Source organism: Garra rufa, unplaced genomic scaffold (assembly GCF_049309525.1).
Source record: "Garra rufa unplaced genomic scaffold, GarRuf1.0 hap1_unplaced_001, whole genome shotgun sequence".
NCBI lineage: Eukaryota > Metazoa > Chordata > Actinopteri > Cypriniformes > Cyprinidae > Garra > Garra rufa.
The window spans coordinates 2070378-2090423 of NW_027394276.1; the positions used below are offsets into that span (position 1 = coordinate 2070378).

Here is a 20046-nt window from a genome sequence, read left to right on the forward strand (position 1 = left end):
CTTTCAATTAATAAAACATGATGATAAATACATTCATCATGCTGATCTTTGGATCTTTCTATTCATCAAAGAATCCTGAACATGTACTCAACTATTTTAAATATAGATATTAATAATAATAAATGTTTCTTGAACAGCAAATCAGCATATTAAAATGAAATGAATGAAATCACAAGAATCAATTACATTTTATATTGATATATTAAAATATATTCAAAAAGAATATTATTTTAAAATTAAAAAAATATTTTACAAATTACCTTAAAAGGTAAAAGTATTTCAGAATATTACTGCTTTTGTGGTATTTTGGATCAAATAAATGCAGAAGAGAGTTCCTTTAAAAAAAAAACAAAAAAAAAACATTACAAATCTTACTGTCCAAAAACTTTTGACTGGTAGTGTATGAAGTGCTTGAGAGATTTACTGCAGAGAAAAGGTCTCTCGATCGCCCCCTGGAGGAGAAAGGAAGAATATATCCTTTGCAACACTGTAAGCAGAAAGAAATTCCAGAGAAAACAAAATGAAAGAAAATAAATGAAGCAATCAGTTTAAAATGTTAAAGGGAACAAGCAATAATTCTGAGTCATGTGTTAGTGTATTAGTTGAGGAGTGTAGGAAAAGCAAAAGCTTACAGCACCTGGTATTCCCAGGCGGTCTCCCATCCAAGTACTAACCAGGCCCGACCCTGCTTAGCTTCCGAGATCGGACGAGATCGGGCGTGCTCAGGGTGGTATGGCCGTAAGCGAAAGCTGAAGTCAAGAGTGAGCTATTTAAAGAAGACACACCAGCAGCAGCCCTACACAGATCGACCCGTAAAGACACACGCCCCGGACTGCAGTTGCAAGAATAACAACCACCCCACCCTCAAAGAAATAGTATTATTAAAGCATATAAACGTATAACTATTTTTTCCCCCGACATATTATCGCTTCAACCAAAGTTCGCCATAATGTTGATTAACAAAGAAAAAAGTCAACTCTCCTCTCTTTTCGTGAAAAAAGGAAGTAAAAATGGGCAGATTTTGATTATTTAAAAGTAGAAATAAGAAGCATATCATTTTATGGAAAAAGAAAAAAAGTAACAATTGCCTTTTCTTTTAGCTAAAGAGGTGCTCAGGTGCATCTCAATACATTAGAATGTTGTAGAAAAGTTCATTTATAATTCAACTCAAATTGTGAAAGTCGTGTATTAAATAAATTCAGTGCACACAGACTGAAGTAAGTCTTTGGTTCTTTTAATTGTGACGATTTACCTCGCATTAGTTACTTTTTTATGGAAAGTAATGCATTACATTACTTTTGCGTTACTGTTTAAATCTGGCTTGCTTGTTTGTTTTAATATAAAAAGTAGCCTACTATTTTTTTATTTTTTTTTTTGACAATGTAAAAGCCTTTTCATACCAAAAGCCTCAGGTTAAGGGAAAAGTAAATTCACGTCTGTACAGTAGACCACAGAAGAAAAAAATGTCAACTCTTTACCAGTAAAAAAAGGAAAACAAATGTTAGATAATCTAGATGAATTGGGTCCCTGTACGGTCCGTGTACGTTTTATTCATTTCACTTTCAAATTGAAACGAAATAAGCAGAAATAAGAAAACGGCTCATTTATTCGTTTTTTCATTAGTTCAGAAAACGAAAAAACGAGATATTGGCTCGATCATGAGACGCCCCTTTACGCCGATTGGTCAATCAAACCTGGACCGGTGACACCATCCATTGTTCGTTCAACAAAATAAAAGACCATTATTTATTTATTTTCATTCTGTCTTTAAAACAACACACAAGTGCAATAACATTAATTACATCAAAATATTATACAATGTAACTAAAAATATAATAATAATAATAATAATAATAATAAAATTGGAAAAGCAATTAGAAAATCACATGTACACAAGAAGTTCAAATAGTTACAAATTATTCAAACAATAGATTTATGGCTTTAAAAATAATTTACAGCTTGTGTCTTATTTCTTGATTCTTTTAACCATTGCATACCTGGCTGTTTCTATTAAAATGAGAGTCAACAAGATGATAGTCCCCTGACTTCTGTTCAACCTAACTCGTTTCACAAATATTTATTTCACAAATATTAATCTGCATCCAGCATGTTTTATTTTGCTGAATGATTTTAAATCTGAGCATCTGCGGTACCCAGACAGCGCAAAGAATAACAGATCAGTGTTCAGTCAAGTGTAAATGCACAGCAGTCTTAACGTTTCTTTTAGACATTATGTTCAGTTTTGGACAAGCGATGGTAAGTGCAAATACTGTAATGCAAATCTACCGAGGGTGGAGAATTTGATTTTTTACTGCACTGTATATCATAGCCACAGGAACGTTTCATTTCGCCAGGATTTAAGTTAGTATAAGTGTGCAAAGCCTTGATGCTTAGCCTAAGTAAAATGTTGATATCAGCTAGATAAAAAATAACGCTTTAAAAAAAGTCGCTTTTCACGATGTTCGGCCATTTAACCATTAAATTAGCCTACTTGCCCACCGCCCCACCGTCGTTTTTTATTAAAATATTATATTGAAGTAATTTTTATAGAAATAATATCAAGGTAGTTCAGCGGGACAACATACAATCGCCTGCTTCATACAGCACAAGCAACAGCGCAGGAGACCATGATACAGCGAGATGATTGACACGACCATAGCGGAGGCAGAAGCACAAGAGCGCAAGTAAACGTTTGTTAATCAAGAAAAAAAATATAGGTGCCTGTAGGTTATATACATCTATAGCCACAGGAACGTTTAATTTTGCTGAGATTTAAGTTAAATGTGCACAGATAATTAATGACACTTAGGTGGGCCCAGGGAAAAAAAAATATTAGGCTAGAGTTTAAAAAATGTAAAAAATAAAAAAATAAAAAAAACTGTCCTTTTATACTGTATTATATATTTACACTGGATCACCAACAGTACAGTAAAAATTAAATTCTCCACTCTTCAGTACCTTCAGTCGATTTGCATTACAGTATTTGCACTTACCATCGCTTGTCCAAAACTGAGTATAATGTCTAAAAGAAAAGTTATGACTGCTGTGGATTGACACGTGACATGTGAACGGCCCCTTAAAATGGTAACCATATGTAAAAATGTTTTTCTGTCTATGCTCTCTAAACACTTCAAACTATTTTGTGTCCATATTTTAAACCTTTATATTCTACATCAACTTTACCTGAATTCACTTTACATTTTTGATACGATCTCAAAACACTGATTAGAAAAAAGCTTCCCTCTGGCGGTCAATCGTGATAATTCAGAGTTGCTTGTTACCACCTGTTCTCCGTATTAAAATATCTGTTGTTATAACCTGGGATATTTCAACAATATTTATTAATACACTTTCTTTAATGCGCTCAAATTTAGATTTTATTCAGTGTTTCTATTCAATTTCTATTTTAATTATATTTAAAGTGTCATCGGTTACCACAATCTTTCATGTTTACCAGACACAACATGAAAACACGGTTCTAGCACCTCCCGTAGATCCGGACCTGTGGGGTTTCATAAAAGAAGTTTACCAAATAAGCCTGGTTTATTTCAGTTAGTCTGACTTATTTTGAGCCAAATCAAGCTAGCTAAAATAAGACTTGCTTATTTGGTAAACTTTTGGTACGTCTGTTAAAGATCACTTGATTTGGAAAGCATCTACTGTGTACAAACATCTGACAGACCTCTTTAAGATGTCAGTTTTACATGCATTGTAAATCATAAACATCTGAAAGACATCAAAAATTGTTAGGTACATGGATCGACCCGTAATGATACATGTCCCCGGCTGCAGCTGCAACACAAACAGCCACATTTACCCCCTCAAGCCTTTTTAATATATATATTTTGTTTTTACTAGGCCTAATAATACTAACAACAAAAAAAAAAAAAAACCCTACACATATCAACTCGCCACATTGCCGCACTTTGAGTGCAAGTGAATGTGCCTGTTTTTTAGAAGAAATGCGAGGCATATCATTTTAAAAACAAACTAACAAACATTTGTTCTTCAGGGTCTGCTCTGTAGCATACAATTTAATAATAATAATATGAAACATACAAGGTTAAACATTGAGAGTATTTTTGGAGTTTTTTTTATTATTATTATTTTTTTATGCCCATTAATGACATAACATCAATTTTAGTCTACCATTGAAAAGGACTAATAAGTCTTTCAAACAAAAATCATTTTTATGTCACGTACCTGAAACTGTGTCATTTTACTGCTATATCCATTGTCTCCTATTGGATCCGAAAAGGTGAATGGCTTTCATAACACTCCACAGTGTTTCTTAAACACTTTCTCCAGAGATCCAGACAGTGATGCTGTTTATGGGAAGGTTTTACTTCTGGGATAAAATTGTTCCCAAAAGTGAGATAAATCTGATAAAGCCTCCCTTTAAATGCACAGGTATGTCTTCAAATATACAACTGATACCTCCTGAGACCCAGCCCATTGACTTATGTCCTCTGTAGTGGACCTTGTGTTTTCATGAATTTTCTTTGAATTTTTTGAGCTACTCTGTCAAGTCCTGTTGTACTGTGCAGAGGACATCCTGGGCTTTCTAGTGATATGTCATTTGATTGGCTGGCATGCTAGGAACCACTTTTACACTGAATCCAAAATGGCCGACATGCAAATGAGCACATTTTATGGGAAGGACAGAGATATGTAAAATTTAGCTTTTTTACATGTTTTTTACTATTATAATCACATATATATTTGTTTATTAAAGTGTCAGTAACAATACATTTAGCTTTCAAAGCTGTTAAATTGTTTATGTTTCAAAATATCATCCTTTTTTAAATGTCAACTATAGTGGACATCAGGACCATCTTAATGTAATTAATGACTGCATGTTGTAGGAGGCAGAACTGAAGCAGAGAGGATTTTTATAAGATAGTTGAGGGAAACTCTGACTTAGAGCTGTCAGATGAGGATAAATTTGAATGTAACATACAAGAAGATGTTGAAGAAGAGGAAGAAATTGCAGGAGACTCAGATGAGCAGACTGAGACAGACACAGAGACAGAAAGGGAAGAACAGGAAAGATACCGCACTCTGTGGTTCTGCAGAAGGACAATGCACACCAGCAAATTCACTTCTGAATGGTTGAAGAAAAACAAAATGAAGACTTTGGAGTGGCCTAGTCAAAGTCCTGACCTGAATCCTATTGAGATGCCCACAGCATGACCTTAAAAAGGCGGTCCATGCTCGAAAACCTTCCAATGTGGGCCAAGATTGGGCCAAAATTCCTGCACAGCGCTGTAACAGACTCATTGCAAGTTATGGAAAATGCTTGATTTCAGTTGTTTTGTTTTTGTTACATAAATGTTGGATTAATATCCCTTTACAGCCATATTCTGTACAGTTTTGTTGTCTGAGTTTGGCTGTCGTTTCGAACTAAAATGGTCCTGTGGTCCACTACAGTGGACATGCGGTAAAATTAAAAATAAAAACAAAACGTAAAAACTCTAAATTGTAGAATTTTTTTTTAACCCAAAGGATGTAGGAAATCACAAAAAAACAACAAAAAAGAGGCACTTTTTTTCTTTGGGTCTCATAGGCCTGTATGATGGACCACAAATGACAGAGAAACTTATAGCTGGTCCCAACCAGCTCCAAAACACATACAGGCATTTTACAAATAACCCTGAAGGCCTTGATGAGCTGCTTGATTGGAAGTGGAGGTGTTTATTTAGGGCTGAAGCTAAACTCTGCAAAACCCTCATGAACTGACTTTGGCACCCAAGGTTTGTGAAGCCCTGAGGTTCATGAGAGATTCGCAGAGGGTTTTGAGAACACAATGTGTGCTGGTTTCACTTTGTTTATATACACAGTTGCATACGTTTCAAAATTTTGTGAACAGAAGAAGTTTACTGCATTTCAACAGTATACCACCAAAATAAATGATATACAGAATTTTTTAAGCTTAAGGATTTGAGCGCTTGAATGAAATGTCATATTGCAGTTTAAATCGTGTCAAAATAACCAAAATAATAATAATACATAATTATAATGTAATTATTCAAATCAAATGTAAAAAAAAGTTTGTTTGTTTGTTTGTTTGTTTGTTTTTCTTGCGTGTCATGTGACCATTAACATACACTCCTCAGCTAATACACTTACACATGACTTATTGCTTGTTCCCTTTATCATTTTTAACTGATTGCTTTATTTATTTTCTTTGTGATTTCTTTCTGCTTACAGTGTTGCAAAGAACATATTCTTCCTTTCTCCTCCAGGGGGCGATCGAGAGACCTTTTCTCTACAGTAAATCTCTAAGCACTTTATACAAGTCAAAAGTTTTTGAACTGTAAGAAAAAAAATGTTTATAGAAAAATACAGTTTTATTTAGCAAGGATGCTTTCAATTAATAAAACATGATGATAAATACATTCATCATGCTGATCTTTGGATCTTTCTATTCATCAAAGAATCCTGAACATGTACTCAACTATTTTAAATATAGATATTAATAATAATAAATGTTTCTTGAACAGCAAATCAGCATATTAAAATGAAATGAATGAAATCACAAGAATCAATTACATTTTATATTGATATATTAAAATATATTCAAAAAGAATATTATTTTAAAATTAAAAAAATTTTTACAAATTACCTTAAAAGGTAAAAGTATTTCAGAATATTACTGCTTTTGTGGTATTTTGGATCAAATAAATGCAGAAGAGAGTTCCTTTAAAAAAAAAACAAAAAAAAAAACATTACAAATCTTACTGTCCAAAAACTTTTGACTGGTAGTGTATGAAGTGCTTGAGAGATTTACTGCAGAGAAAAGGTCTCTCGATCGCCCCCTGGAGGAGAAAGGAAGAATATATCCTTTGCAACACTGTAAGCAGAAAGAAATTCCAGAGAAAACAAAATGAAAGAAAATAAATGAAGCAATCAGTTTAAAATGTTAAAGGGAACAAGCAATAATTCTGAGTCATGTGTTAGTGTATTAGTTGAGGAGTGTAGGAAAAGCAAAAGCTTACAGCACCTGGTATTCCCAGGCGGTCTCCCATCCAAGTACTAACCAGGCCCGACCCTGCTTAGCTTCCGAGATCGGACGAGATCGGGCGTGCTCAGGGTGGTATGGCCGTAAGCGAAAGCTGAAGTCAAGAGTGAGCTATTTAAAGAAGACACACCAGCAGCAGCCCTACACAGATCGACCCGTAAAGACACACGCCCCGGACTGCAGTTGCAAGAATAACAACCACCCCACCCTCAAAGAAATAGTATTATTAAAGCATATAAACGTATAACTATTTTTTCCCCCGACATATTATCGCTTCAACCAAAGTTCGCCATAATGTTGATTAACAAAGAAAAAAGTCAACTCTCCTCTCTTTTCGTGAAAAAAGGAAGTAAAAATGGGCAGATTTTGATTATTTAAAAGTAGAAATAAGAAGCATATCATTTTATGGAAAAAGAAAAAAAGTAACAATTGCCTTTTCTTTTAGCTAAAGAGGTGCTCAGGTGCATCTCAATACATTAGAATGTTGTAGAAAAGTTCATTTATAATTCAACTCAAATTGTGAAAGTCGTGTATTAAATAAATTCAGTGCACACAGACTGAAGTAAGTCTTTGGTTCTTTTAATTGTGACGATTTACCTCGCATTAGTTACTTTTTTATGGAAAGTAATGCATTACATTACTTTTGCGTTACTGTTTAAATCTGGCTTGCTTGTTTGTTTTAATATAAAAAGTAGCCTACTATTTTTTTTTTTTTTTTTTTGACAATGTAAAAGCCTTTTCATACCAAAAGCCTCAGGTTAAGGGAAAAGTAAATTCACGTCTGTACAGTAGACCACAGAAGAAAAAAATGTCAACTCTTTACCAGTAAAAAAAGGAAAACAAATGTTAGATAATCTAGATGAATTGGGTCCCTGTACGGTCCGTGTACGTTTTATTCATTTCACTTTCAAATTGAAACGAAATAAGCAGAAATAAGAAAACGGCTCATTTATTCGTTTTTTCATTAGTTCAGAAAACGAAAAAACGAGATATTGGCTCGATCATGAGACGCCCCTTTACGCCGATTGGTCAATCAAACCTGGACCGGTGACACCATCCATTGTTCGTTCAACAAAATAAAAGACCATTATTTATTTATTTTCATTCTGTCTTTAAAACAACACACAAGTGCAATAACATTAATTACATCAAAATATTATACAATGTAACTAAAAATATAATAATAATAATAATAAAATTGGAAAAGCAATTAGAAAATCACATGTACACAAGAAGTTCAAATAGTTACAAATTATTCAAACAATAGATTTATGGCTTTAAAAATAATTTACAGCTTGTGTCTTATTTCTTGATTCTTTTAACCATTGCATACCTGGCTGTTTCTATTAAAATGAGAGTCAACAAGATGATAGTCCCCTGACTTCTGTTCAACCTAACTCGTTTCACAAATATTTATTTCACAAATATTAATCTGCATCCAGCATGTTTTATTTTGCTGAATGATTTTAAATCTGAGCATCTGCGGTACCCAGACAGCGCAAAGAATAACAGATCAGTGTTCAGTCAAGTGTAAATGCACAGCAGTCTTAACGTTTCTTTTAGACATTATGTTCAGTTTTGGACAAGCGATGGTAAGTGCAAATACTGTAATGCAAATCTACCGAGGGTGGAGAATTTGATTTTTTACTGCACTGTATATCATAGCCACAGGAACGTTTCATTTCGCCAGGATTTAAGTTAGTATAAGTGTGCAAAGCCTTGATGCTTAGCCTAAGTAAAATGTTGATATCAGCTAGATAAAAAATAACGCTTTAAAAAAAGTCGCTTTTCACGATGTTCGGCCATTTAACCATTAAATTAGCCTACTTGCCCACCGCCCCACCGTCGTTTTTTATTAAAATATTATATTGAAGTAATTTTTATAGAAATAATATCAAGGTAGTTCAGCGGGACAACAGACAATCGCCTGCTTCATACAGCACAAGCAACAGCGCAGGAGACCATGATACAGCGAGATGATTGACACGACCATAGCGGAGGCAGAAGCACAAGAGCGCAAGTAAACGTTTGTTAATCAAGAAAAAAATATAGGTGCCTGTAGGTTATATACATCTATAGCCACAGGAACGTTTAATTTTGCTGAGATTTAAGTTAAATGTGCACAGATAATTAATGACACTTAGGTGGGCCCAGGGAAAAAAAAAATATTAGGCTAGAGTTTAAAAAATGTAAAAAATAAAAAAATAAAAAAAACTGTCCTTTTATACTGTATTATATATTTACACTGGATCACCAACAGTACAGTAAAAATTAAATTCTCCACTCTTCAGTACCTTCAGTCGATTTGCATTACAGTATTTGCACTTACCATCGCTTGTCCAAAACTGAGTATAATGTCTAAAAGAAAAGTTATGACTGCTGTGGATTGACACGTGACATGTGAACGGCCCCTTAAAATGGTAACCATATGTAAAAATGTTTTTCTGTCTATGCTCTCTAAACACTTCAAACTATTTTGTGTCCATATTTTAAACCTTTATATTCTACATCAACTTTACCTGAATTCACTTTACATTTTTGATACGATCTCAAAACACTGATTAGAAAAAAGCTTCCCTCTGGCGGTCAATCGTGATAATTCAGAGTTGCTTGTTACCACCTGTTCTCCGTATTAAAATATCTGTTGTTATAACCTGGGATATTTCAACAATATTTATTAATACACTTTCTTTAATGCGCTCAAATTTAGATTTTATTCAGTGTTTCTATTCAATTTCTATTTTAATTATATTTAAAGTGTCATCGGTTACCACAATCTTTCATGTTTACCAGACACAACATGAAAACACGGTTCTAGCACCTCCCGTAGATCCGGACCTGTGGGGTTTCATAAAAGAAGTTTACCAAATAAGCCTGGTTTATTTCAGTTAGTCTGACTTATTTTGAGCCAAATCAAGCTAGCTAAAATAAGACTTGCTTATTTGGTAAACTTTTGGTACGTCTGTTAAAGATCACTTGATTTGGAAAGCATCTACTGTGTACAAACATCTGACAGACCTCTTTAAGATGTCAGTTTTACATGCATTGTAAATCATAAACATCTGAAAGACATCAAAAATTGTTAGGTACATGGATCGACCCGTAATGATACATGTCCCCGGCTGCAGCTGCAACACAAACAGCCACATTTACCCCCTCAAGCCTTTTTAATATATATATTTTGTTTTTACTAGGCCTAATAATACTAACAACAAAAAAAAAAAAAACCCTACACATATCAACTCGCCACATTGTCGCACTTTGAGTGCAAGTGAATGTGCCTGTTTTTTAGAAGAAATGCGAGGCATATCATTTTAAAAACAAACTAACAAACATTTGTTCTTCAGGGTCTGCTCTGTAGCATACAATTTAATAATAATAATATGAAACATACAAGGTTAAACATTGAGAGTATTTTTGGAGTTTTTTTTATTATTATTATTTTTTTATGCCCATTAATGACATAACATCAATTTTAGTCTACCATTGAAAAGGACTAATAAGTCTTTCAAACAAAAATCATTTTTATGTCACGTACCTGAAACTGTGTCATTTTACTGCTATATCCATTGTCTCCTATTGGATCCGAAAAGGTGAATGGCTTTCATAACACTCCACAGTGTTTCTTAAACACTTTCTCCAGAGATCCAGACAGTGATGCTGTTTATGGGAAGGTTTTACTTCTGGGATAAAATTGTTCCCAAAAGTGAGATAAATCTGATAAAGCCTCCCTTTAAATGCACAGGTATGTCTTCAAATATAAAACTGATACATATAGGCCTGTATGATGGACCACAAATGACAGAGAAGCTTATAGCTGGTCCCAACCAGCTCCAAAACACATACAGGCATTTTACAAATAACCCTGAAGGCCTTGATGAGCTGCTTGACTGGAAGTGGAGGTGTTTATTTAGGGCTGAAGCTAAACTCTGCAAAACCCTCATGAACTGACTTTGGCACCCAAGGTTTGTGAAGCCCTGAGGTTCATGAGAGATTCGCAGAGGGTTTTGAGAACACAATGTGTGCTGGTTTCACTTTGTTTATATACACAGTTGCATACGTTTCAAAATTTTGTGAACAGAAGAAGTTTACTGCATTTCAACAGTATACCACCAAAATAAATGATATACAGAATTTTTTAAGCTTAAGGATTTGAGCGCTTGAATGAAATGTCATATTGCAGTTTAAATCGTGTCAAAATAACCAAAATAATAATAATACATAATTATAATGTAATTATTCAAATCAAATGTAAAAAAAAAGTTTGTTTGTTTGTTTGTTTGTTTGTTTTTCTTGCGTGTCATGTGACCATTAACATACACTCCTCAGCTAATACACTTACACATGACTTATTGCTTGTTCCCTTTATCATTTTTAACTGATTGCTTTATTTATTTTCTTTGTGATTTCTTTCTGCTTACAGTGTTGCAAAGAACATATTTTTCCTTTCTCCTCCAGGGGGCGATCGAGAGACCTTTTCTCTACAGTAAATCTCTAAGCACTTTATACAAGTCAAAAGTTTTTGAACTGTAAGAAAAAAAATGTTTATAGAAAAATACAGTTTTATTTAGCAAGGATGCTTTCAATTAATAAAACATGATGATAAATACATTCATCATGCTGATCTTTGGATCTTTCTATTCATCAAAGAATCCTGAACATGTACTCAACTATTTTAAATATAGATATTAATAATAATAAATGTTTCTTGAACAGCAAATCAGCATATTAAAATGAAATGAATGAAATCACAAGAATCAATTACATTTTATATTGATATATTAAAATATATTCAAAAAGAATATTATTTTAAAATTAAAAAATTTTTTACAAATTACCTTAAAAGGTAAAAGTATTTCAGAATATTACTGCTTTTGTGGTATTTTGGATCAAATAAATGCAGAAGAGAGTTCCTTTAAAAAAAAAACAAAAAAAAAAACATTACAAATCTTACTGTCCAAAAACTTTTGACTGGTAGTGTATGAAGTGCTTGAGAGATTTACTGCAGAGAAAAGGTCTCTCGATCGCCCCCTGGAGGAGAAAGGAAGAATATATCCTTTGCAACACTGTAAGCAGAAAGAAATTCCAGAGAAAACAAAATGAAAGAAAATAAATGAAGCAATCAGTTTAAAATGTTAAAGGGAACAAGCAATAATTCTGAGTCATGTGTTAGTGTATTAGTTGAGGAGTGTAGGAAAAGCAAAAGCTTACAGCACCTGGTATTCCCAGGCGGTCTCCCATCCAAGTACTAACCAGGCCCGACCCTGCTTAGCTTCCGAGATCGGACGAGATCGGGCGTGCTCAGGGTGGTATGGCCGTAAGCGAAAGCTGAAGTCAAGAGTGAGCTATTTAAAGAAGACACACCAGCAGCAGCCCTACACAGATCGACCCGTAAAGACACACGCCCCGGACTGCAGTTGCAAGAATAACAACCACCCCACCCTCAAAGAAATAGTATTATTAAAGCATATAAACGTATAACTATTTTTTCCCCCGACATATTATCGCTTCAACCAAAGTTCGCCATAATGTTGATTAACAAAGAAAAAAGTCAACTCTCCTCTCTTTTCGTGAAAAAAGGAAGTAAAAATGGGCAGATTTTGATTATTTAAAAGTAGAAATAAGAAGCATATCATTTTATGGAAAAAGAAAAAAAGTAACAATTGCCTTTTCTTTTAGCTAAAGAGGTGCTCAGGTGCATCTCAATACATTAGAATGTTGTAGAAAAGTTCATTTATAATTCAACTCAAATTGTGAAAGTCGTGTATTAAATAAATTCAGTGCACACAGACTGAAGTAAGTCTTTGGTTCTTTTAATTGTGACGATTTACCTCGCATTAGTTACTTTTTTATGGAAAGTAATGCATTACATTACTTTTGCGTTACTGTTTAAATCTGGCTTGCTTGTTTGTTTTAATATAAAAAGTAGCCTACTATTTTTTTTTTTTTTTTTTGACAATGTAAAAGCCTTTTCATACCAAAAGCCTCAGGTTAAGGGAAAAGTAAATTCACGTCTGTACAGTAGACCACAGAAGAAAAAAATGTCAACTCTTTACCAGTAAAAAAAGGAAAACAAATGTTAGATAATCTAGATGAATTGGGTCCCTGTACGGTCCGTGTACGTTTTATTCATTTCACTTTCAAATTGAAACGAAATAAGCAGAAATAAGAAAACGGCTCATTTATTCGTTTTTTCATTAGTTCAGAAAACGAAAAAACGAGATATTGGCTCGATCATGAGACGCCCCTTTACGCCGATTGGTCAATCAAACCTGGACCGGTGACACCATCCATTGTTCGTTCAACAAAATAAAAGACCATTATTTATTTATTTTCATTCTGTCTTTAAAACAACACACAAGTGCAATAACATTAATTACATCAAAATATTATACAATGTAACTAAAAATATAATAATAATAATAATAAAATTGGAAAAGCAATTAGAAAATCACATGTACACAAGAAGTTCAAATAGTTACAAATTATTCAAACAATAGATTTATGGCTTTAAAAATAATTTACAGCTTGTGTCTTATTTCTTGATTCTTTTAACCATTGCATACCTGGCTGTTTCTATTAAAATGAGAGTCAACAAGATGATAGTCCCCTGACTTCTGTTCAACCTAACTCGTTTCACAAATATTTATTTCACAAATATTAATCTGCATCCAGCATGTTTTATTTTGCTGAATGATTTTAAATCTGAGCATCTGCGGTACCCAGACAGCGCAAAGAATAACAGATCAGTGTTCAGTCAAGTGTAAATGCACAGCAGTCTTAACGTTTCTTTTAGACATTATGTTCAGTTTTGGACAAGCGATGGTAAGTGCAAATACTGTAATGCAAATCTACCGAGGGTGGAGAATTTGATTTTTTACTGCACTGTATATCATAGCCACAGGAACGTTTCATTTCGCCAGGATTTAAGTTAGTATAAGTGTGCAAAGCCTTGATGCTTAGCCTAAGTAAAATGTTGATATCAGCTAGATAAAAAATAACGCTTTAAAAAAAGTCGCTTTTCACGATGTTCGGCCATTTAACCATTAAATTAGCCTACTTGCCCACCGCCCCACCGTCGTTTTTTATTAAAATATTATATTGAAGTAATTTTTATAGAAATAATATCAAGGTAGTTCAGCGGGACAACATACAATCGCCTGCTTCATACAGCACAAGCAACAGCGCAGGAGACCATGATACAGCGAGATGATTGACACGACCATAGCGGAGGCAGAAGCACAAGAGCGCAAGTAAACGTTTGTTAATCAAGAAAAAAAATATAGGTGCCTGTAGGTTATATACATCTATAGCCACAGGAACGTTTAATTTTGCTGAGATTTAAGTTAAATGTGCACAGATAATTAATGACACTTAGGTGGGCCCAGGGAAAAAAAAATATTAGGCTAGAGTTTAAAAAATGTAAAAAATAAAAAAATAAAAAAAACTGTCCTTTTATACTGTATTATATATTTACACTGGATCACCAACAGTACAGTAAAAATTAAATTCTCCACTCTTCAGTACCTTCAGTCGATTTGCATTACAGTATTTGCACTTACCATCGCTTGTCCAAAACTGAGTATAATGTCTAAAAGAAAAGTTATGACTGCTGTGGATTGACACGTGACATGTGAACGGCCCCTTAAAATGGTAACCATATGTAAAAATGTTTTTCTGTCTATGCTCTCTAAACACTTCAAACTATTTTGTGTCCATATTTTAAACCTTTATATTCTACATCAACTTTACCTGAATTCACTTTACATTTTTGATACGATCTCAAAACACTGATTAGAAAAAAGCTTCCCTCTGGCGGTCAATCGTGATAATTCAGAGTTGCTTGTTACCACCTGTTCTCCGTATTAAAATATCTGTTGTTATAACCTGGGATATTTCAACAATATTTATTAATACACTTTCTTTAATGCGCTCAAATTTAGATTTTATTCAGTGTTTCTATTCAATTTCTATTTTAATTATATTTAAAGTGTCATCGGTTACCACAATCTTTCATGTTTACCAGACACAACATGAAAACACGGTTCTAGCACCTCCCGTAGATCCGGACCTGTGGGGTTTCATAAAAGAAGTTTACCAAATAAGCCTGGTTTATTTCAGTTAGTCTGACTTATTTTGAGCCAAATCAAGCTAGCTAAAATAAGACTTGCTTATTTGGTAAACTTTTGGTACGTCTGTTAAAGATCACTTGATTTGGAAAGCATCTACTGTGTACAAACATCTGACAGACCTCTTTAAGATGTCAGTTTTACATGCATTGTAAATCATAAACATCTGAAAGACATCAAAAATTGTTAGGTACATGGATCGACCCGTAATGATACATGTCCCCGGCTGCAGCTGCAACACAAACAGCCACATTTACCCCCTCAAGCCTTTTTAATATATATATTTTGTTTTTACTAGGCCTAATAATACTAACAACAAAAAAAAAAAAACCCTACACATATCAACTCGCCACATTGTCGCACTTTGAGTGCAAGTGAATGTGCCTGTTTTTTAGAAGAAATGCGAGGCATATCATTTTAAAAACAAACTAACAAACATTTGTTCTTCAGGGTCTGCTCTGTAGCATACAATTTAATAATAATAATATGAAACATACAAGGTTAAACATTGAGAGTATTTTTGGAGTTTTTTTTATTATTATTATTTTTTTATGCCCATTAATGACATAACATCAATTTTAGTCTACCATTGAAAAGGACTAATAAGTCTTTCAAACAAAAATCATTTTTATGTCACGTACCTGAAACTGTGTCATTTTACTGCTATATCCATTGTCTCCTATTGGATCCGAAAAGGTGAATGGCTTTCATAACACTCCACAGTGTTTCTTAAACACTTTCTCCAGAGATCCAGACAGTGATGCTGTTTATGGGAAGGTTTTACTTCTGGGATAAAATTGTTCCCAAAAGTGAGATAAATCTGATAAAGCCTCCCTTTAAATGCACAGGTATGTCTTCAAATATACAACTGATACCTCCTGAGACCCAGCCCATTGACTTATGTCCTCTGTAGTGGACCTTGTGTTTTCATGAATTTTCTTTGAATTTTTTGAGCTACTCTGTCAAGTCCTGTTGTACTGTGCAGAGGACATCCTGGGCTTTCTAGTGATATGTCATTTGATTGGCTGGCATGCTAGGAACCACTTTTACACTGAATCCAAAATGGCCGACATGCAAATGAGCACATTTTATGGGAAGGACAGAGATATGTAAAATTTAGCTTTTTTACATGTTTTTTACTATTATAATCACATATATATTTGTTTATTAAAGTGTCAGTAACAATACATTTAGCTTTCAAAGCTGTTAAATTGTTTATGTTTCAAAATATCATCCTTTTTTAAATGTCAACTATAGTGGACATCAGGACCATCTTAATGTAATTAATGACTGCATGTTGTAGGAGGCAGAACTGAAGCAGAGAGGATTTTTATAAGATAGTTGAGGGAAACTCTGACTTAGAGCTGTCAGATGAGGATAAATTTGAATGTAACATACAAGAAGATGTTGAAGAAGAGGAAGAAATTGCAGGAGACTCAGATGAGCAGACTGAGACAGACACAGAGACAGAAAGGGAAGAACAGGAAAGATACCGCACTCTGTGGTTCTGCAGAAGGACAATGCACACCAGCAAATTCACTTCTGAATGGTTGAAGAAAAACAAAATGAAGACTTTGGAGTGGCCTAGTCAAAGTCCTGACCTGAATCCTATTGAGATGCCCACAGCATGACCTTAAAAAGGCGGTCCATGCTCGAAAACCTTCCAATGTGGGCCAAGATTGGGCCAAAATTCCTGCACAGCGCTGTAACAGACTCATTGCAAGTTATGGAAAATGCTTGATTTCAGTTGTTTTGTTTTTGTTACATAAATGTTGGATTAATATCCCTTTACAGCCATATTCTGTACAGTTTTGTTGTCTGAGTTTGGCTGTCGTTTCGAACTAAAATGGTCCTGTGGTCCACTACAGTGGACATGCGGTAAAATTAAAAATAAAAACAAAACGTAAAAACTCTAAATTGTAGAATTTTTTTTTAACCCAAAGGATGTAGGAAATCACAAAAAAACAACAAAAAAGAGGCACTTTTTTTCTTTGGGTCTCATAGGCCTGTATGATGGACCACAAATGACAGAGAAACTTATAGCTGGTCCCAACCAGCTCCAAAACACATACAGGCATTTTACAAATAACCCTGAAGGCCTTGATGAGCTGCTTGATTGGAAGTGGAGGTGTTTATTTAGGGCTGAAGCTAAACTCTGCAAAACCCTCATGAACTGACTTTGGCACCCAAGGTTTGTGAAGCCCTGAGGTTCATGAGAGATTCGCAGAGGGTTTTGAGAACACAATGTGTGCTGGTTTCACTTTGTTTATATACACAGTTGCATACGTTTCAAAATTTTGTGAACAGAAGAAGTTTACTGCATTTCAACAGTATACCACCAAAATAAATGATATACAGAATTTTTTAAGCTTAAGGATTTGAGCGCTTGAATGAAATGTCATATTGCAGTTTAAATCGTGTCAAAATAACCAAAATAATAATAATACATAATTATAATGTAATTATTCAAATCAAATGTAAAAAAAAGTTTGTTTGTTTGTTTGTTTGTTTGTTTTTCTTGCGTGTCATGTGACCATTAACATACACTCCTCAGCTAATACACTTACACATGACTTATTGCTTGTTCCCTTTATCATTTTTAACGGATTGCTTTATTTATTTTCTTTCATTTTATTTTCTCTGTGATTTCTTTCTGCTTACAGTGTTGCAAAGAACATATTCTTCCTTTCTCCTCCAGGGGGCGATCGAGAGACCTTTTCTCTACAGTAAATCTCTAAGCACTTTATACAAGTCAAAAGTTTTTGAACTGTAAGAAAAAAAATGTTTATAGAAAAATACAGTTTTATTTAGCAAGGATGCTTTCAATTAATAAAACATGATGATAAATACATTCATCATGCTGATCTTTGGATCTTTCTATTCATCAAAGAATCCTGAACATGTACTCAACTATTTTAAATATAGATATTAATAATAATAAATGTTTCTTGAACAGCAAATCAGCATATTAAAATGAAATGAATGAAATCACAAGAATCAATTACATTTTATATTGATATATTAAAATATATTCAAAAAGAATATTATTTTAAAATTAAAAAAATATTTTACAAATTACCTTAAAAGGTAAAAGTATTTCAGAATATTACTGCTTTTGTGGTATTTTGGATCAAATAAATGCAGAAGAGAGTTCCTTTAAAAAAAAAACAAAAAAAAAACATTACAAATCTTACTGTCCAAAAACTTTTGACTGGTAGTGTATGAAGTGCTTGAGAGATTTACTGCAGAGAAAAGGTCTCTCGATCGCCCCCTGGAGGAGAAAGGAAGAATATATCCTTTGCAACACTGTAAGCAGAAAGAAATTCCAGAGAAAACAAAATGAAAGAAAATAAATGAAGCAATCAGTTTAAAATGTTAAAGGGAACAAGCAATAATTCTGAGTCATGTGTTAGTGTATTAGTTGAGGAGTGTAGGAAAAGCAAAAGCTTACAGCACCTGGTATTCCCAGGCGGTCTCCCATCCAAGTACTAACCAGGCCCGACCCTGCTTAGCTTCCGAGATCGGACGAGATCGGGCGTGCTCAGGGTGGTATGGCCGTAAGCGAAAGCTGAAGTCAAGAGTGAGCTATTTAAAGAAGACACACCAGCAGCAGCCCTACACAGATCGACCCGTAAAGACACACGCCCCGGACTGCAGTTGCAAGAATAACAACCACCCCACCCTCAAAGAAATAGTATTATTAAAGCATATAAACGTATAACTATTTTTTCCCCCGACATATTATCGCTTCAACCAAAGTTCGCCATAATGTTGATTAACAAAGAAAAAAGTCAACTCTCCTCTCTTTTCGTGAAAAAAGGAAGTAAAAATGGGCAGATTTTGATTATTTAAAAGTAGAAATAAGAAGCATATCATTTTATGGAAAAAGAAAAAAAGTAACAATTGCCTTTTCTTTTAGCTAAAGAGGTGCTCAGGTGCATCTCAATACATTAGAATGTTGTAGAAAAGTTCATTTATAATTCAACTCAAATTGTGAAAGTCGTGTATTAAATAAATTCAGTGCACACAGACTGAAGTAAGTCTTTGGTTCTTTTAATTGTGACGATTTACCTCGCATTAGTTACTTTTTTATGGAAAGTAATGCATTACATTACTTTTGCGTTACTGTTTAAATCTGGCTTGCTTGTTTGTTTTAATATAAAAAGTAGCCTACTATTTTTTTATTTTTTTTTTTGACAATGTAAAAGCCTTTTCATACCAAAAGCCTCAGGTTAAGGGAAAAGTAAATTCACGTCTGTACAGTAGACCACAGAAGAAAAAAATGTCAACTCTTTACCAGTAAAAAAAGGAAAACAAATGTTAGATAATCTAGATGAATTGGGTCCCTGTACGGTCCGTGTACGTTTTATTCATTTCACTTTCAAATTGAAACGAAATAAGCAGAAATAAGAAAACGGCTCATTTATTCGTTTTTTCATTAGTTCAGAAAACGAAAAAACGAGATATTGGCTCGATCATGAGACGCCCCTTTACGCCGATTGGTCAATCAAACCTGGACCGGTGACACCATCCATTGTTCGTTCAACAAAATAAAAGACCATTATTTATTTATTTTCATTCTGTCTTTAAAACAACACACAAGTGCAATAACATTAATTACATCAAAATATTATACAATGTAACTAAAAATATAATAATAATAATAATAATAATAATAAAATTGGAAAAGCAATTAGAAAATCACATGTACACAAGAAGTTCAAATAGTTACAAATTATTCAAACAATAGATTTATGGCTTTAAAAATAATTTACAGCTTGTGTCTTATTTCTTGATTCTTTTAACCATTGCATACCTGGCTGTTTCTATTAAAATGAGAGTCAACAAGATGATAGTCCCCTGACTTCTGTTCAACCTAACTCGTTTCACAAATAT

At 33.8% G+C, this 20046-nt stretch overlaps 4 non-coding genes across 4 annotated transcripts; all 4 read right to left on the minus strand.

Annotated features, from left to right (window-relative positions):
• Window positions 1-625: 625 nt before the first annotated feature.
• On the minus strand, window positions 626-744 carry LOC141303940 (5S ribosomal RNA). The gene has a single exon (XR_012343907.1). It is a non-coding gene; the product is annotated as a 5S ribosomal RNA (ribosomal RNA).
• A 6247-nt stretch (window positions 745-6991) lies between these two features.
• LOC141303952 (5S ribosomal RNA) lies at window positions 6992-7110 on the minus strand. The gene has a single exon (XR_012343919.1). It is a non-coding gene; the product is annotated as a 5S ribosomal RNA (ribosomal RNA).
• A 5115-nt stretch (window positions 7111-12225) lies between these two features.
• LOC141303964 (5S ribosomal RNA) lies at window positions 12226-12344 on the minus strand. Its single transcript, XR_012343931.1, has one exon. It is a non-coding gene; the product is annotated as a 5S ribosomal RNA (ribosomal RNA).
• A 6250-nt stretch (window positions 12345-18594) lies between these two features.
• LOC141303976 (5S ribosomal RNA) lies at window positions 18595-18713 on the minus strand. Its single transcript, XR_012343943.1, has one exon. It is a non-coding gene; the product is annotated as a 5S ribosomal RNA (ribosomal RNA).
• Between the last annotated feature and the right edge of the window lie 1333 nt (window positions 18714-20046).